This window comes from Rhagoletis zephyria, unplaced genomic scaffold (genome assembly GCF_001687245.7).
Source record: "Rhagoletis zephyria isolate East Lansing unplaced genomic scaffold, Rhagoletis_zephyria_1.1 Rzeph_scaffold_02203, whole genome shotgun sequence".
Taxonomy (NCBI): Eukaryota; Metazoa; Arthropoda; class Insecta; order Diptera; family Tephritidae; genus Rhagoletis; species Rhagoletis zephyria.
Window position 1 is genome coordinate 1 of NW_016159287.1, and position 3,403 is coordinate 3,403.

Here is a 3,403-nt window from a genome sequence, read left to right on the forward strand (position 1 = left end):
TCTTTATTTAGAAATCTATATCTATATATACAAAGATATTTAAGAAGGCCTACAGCAGAAAATATGTTTGAGGTATAATATGGATGCCAAACGAAAGGTATTTGAAAAATCTTGATTTGGAAATATTTTTAATAGGATTATCACCTATCTAAAAGTAAAGACTGAAAATATTGAAATTAANGAAAATATTGAAATTAAATGAAATATTACATAACTGGTTCCCAACGAAAAGTGTTTGGGAAAGCTTTACTAGGGAACTTTTTTAAATTTTTCCACTTATTCAAAATCGGAACAGTTTAAATAAATAAAGAATTTACAACATCTTATCAAACGAATTGATCATATTATCGACGAAGAGCTGGTACAGAAATTACTTAATGTAAGAAATTAATAAACAAGTATTTTTTAAGCAAAAAACACAACCGACATCAATTCTCATAAAAATTTAATAGTACCGTTAATTTTTTCATGATCCAATGATCGGATCTAAACCAAATTAGTATGGGATCACCTGGAAATCAGTTGACGTGGTCCAAAGNAATAAAGAAATGATAAAAGAGTAACGAAAATAAAAAAAAACTATCGCATGAAAGCTGTTTAAAAAATACTTAATGAAAACATAAAATTGTTGACAGCATTCCCTAGCATTATAAATCAGTCAACTTTTAATCGTAAGCAATTTCGTTTGGAGTCGCCAAGGCCTACTACGTATATTGCGAGTAAAAAAATGTTGAATAACTTGACATAATATTATTATTACTATTGTGAACTCCTATTCCCGACCAAAGATTCCCAAAATTAAAGCGAAAGCAGAAGGGCATTTACGATCGCATGATGCAAATGTTAAGATAATAAGAGCTGCAGAACTAAACCATGCAGGAACATTTTTTTACAACGGCGTGGAATTTCTGGCGTTTGCCGATGGCATCGACATCATCGGTAACAAAAATCGCGAAGTCTCTTCTGCCTTTTCCAAACTGGATAAGGAAGTAAAGCGAATGCGCCTGGTGGTAAACGAGGACAAGACGAAGTATCTCCTGTCATAAAAAACATTCAGCGCATTCGCGCCTTGGAACCCAAGTCACTGTTGGCAGCTATAAGTTCGGGAAAGTGGAGAATTTTGTGTACTAGGTAACCACCATTATCACAGATAAAAATATCAGCATGGAAAACCCACACAGAATCACTCTTGCAAACAAGTGCTACTTTGGACTGAGTAGGCAGTTCGGGAGTAAAGTCCTCTCACGACGTATAAAAAACCGCACTCTATAAGTCACTCATCATGCCCGAGCTGTTATATGGCGCAGAAGCTTAGACAATGACAACATTCGATGAGACGTCTCTTAGAGTATTCGACAAAAAGATCTTACGGAAGATTTACAGGCTTCTACGTGTGGGCGACGGGAATTACCATATACGATGGAACGATGAGTTGTATGAGACTTAAAACGTAATATACATAGTGCAGGGAATGAAAATGCAGCGGCTCCGCTTGCTTAGACATGTCGTTCCAATAGGAACCGAAGTTCCAGGTGTGAAAGAATTCAACTCGCAATCCGCTGGTGGTAGCAGAGGAATAGGGAGCCCCCGCTGCAATGGAGAGACCAAGTTGGCACAGACAGAAATTGACTGGCGTTCTTTGTCGAGCTCGGCCAAAATGGCTTAGGCGGTTACAAAGCCAAAGTAGAAGAAGAATATGCAAATGATAAATGGCGGAGTTGGGGGAGGATGCGCCAGGTGGTACTTATCAGATGGATTCTGGCAACGGTTCGATCAAAAAATTGCATTACCTTAGCTATCACTTCGTCTGGAATTGCTGCGACATTGTTACCAGGTGGGAGCATTGCCAATTCAGCTCTTGAGCTGCCATTGAACATATAAATCATCGAAACTCCCACATGCAATATTTCCAGGGCAACCGGTGCACATAAAAAATCGCTTAAGGTCGTTGATCGATTGTTGTGAGATTTGCGTGGAAACGTTCAACCATTCGGGAATGCACTGATATTGCTCGCTGGAGATTTTACGCATACATTGTCTGTAGTTCCCGATTAACACTAGCGGACGAGATAAATGCTTGCCTGAAATAGTCAACATTGCGACAAGACGAACGTACATACACTGCAGCTGAAGTATTCCCGCGACAATAACTGGACATTGGGAACGCAAAGCTGCCAGTCAATGAGAGATTAAGACAAATTTTATGGCCTGATAATTTTTGTAACTTAGAAGCATCGAAAGGAGAACTGATCGAAAGAATGTTTCTTTATTAAGAAAATTAATTATAGGAATCTCGATTGGCTCAGTGAACGGGCTATTCTTGCTGCGAAGAATAAGGACGTCTATCAATTAAATAATAGTAGTATTGAAAACAGTCGTTGCTTGAGCTGATCTGCCATTTTACCAGACTGCCAGGCCACTTGCTCACGTTGGTGAATACCACTAATAATCAGGGTTCGGATTTGAATCATTTAGTCCCTCGCTCGCTCGTTAGTTTGCTCTGAGCTAGCGCAACACACGAGCAACACGCGAGGCTTTTTGCAAATGAGCACTCGTTAAGTACGAGCGCACGCGCTGAGCAGCCAGCGAGCGAGTAAGCAAACGAGGGCAGCGCAAGAGTAGAGCGGCAAGCAAACGAGGGCCTCATTAGCTCTGCCCTCGCGAGGGCGTCGTTGCGAACGAGGCACTCATTTGCAGCATCAGACGAGCGAGGCGAGTAAACGAGCGAGGCAAATGAGGCAAGCAGATTAGACAGGCAAACGCGTTGTTTGGTCGGCAAAAATGTATGGGATAAAAATTGCAGCAACTAAGAATTTCGAGTAAAGGATGGTATGCACGCATGCAGATATGTATATACATACATATGTATATACACATATGTTTGTATATATTCTCATGCACAGAAGAATAGATTCATGCTATTTGGACCAGTTTTATCTACTAGGTAGGCATATATGTGCATACATATCTATGTAGCAGAGCTGTGTAAGTGTGAAATCATTTTCAATTTTAAATCAACAATTTTTTTCTATCCAGTTTTCATTACTTATTCTTCGCTTAGGATTGAGGTTTAAAATTTTTGAATTTTCCATTCTCTCAAAGCAGTTATGAATTCACACATCAACATATTCATAGCAAGATTGAAAAAACCAATGCCCAATCAAAAAAAGGTTTAACACTGAATGAGTATTGAAAAGGCTGCAATCTTTTATGTGTGTGCATTCTTTAACTCAGTACCAATCATTAGTTCAAAGACACCCTGGTAAATAACTTTTTGATAAAAAGGAAGATTTTTGACAATTGCTCAATTGTAAAAATTCAAACCGGCGTTACCCAATTTAAGTTTTTTGGTAGAGGGGATTTTATATCATATGTTTGGGATTATATATAAAACAGTTGTATT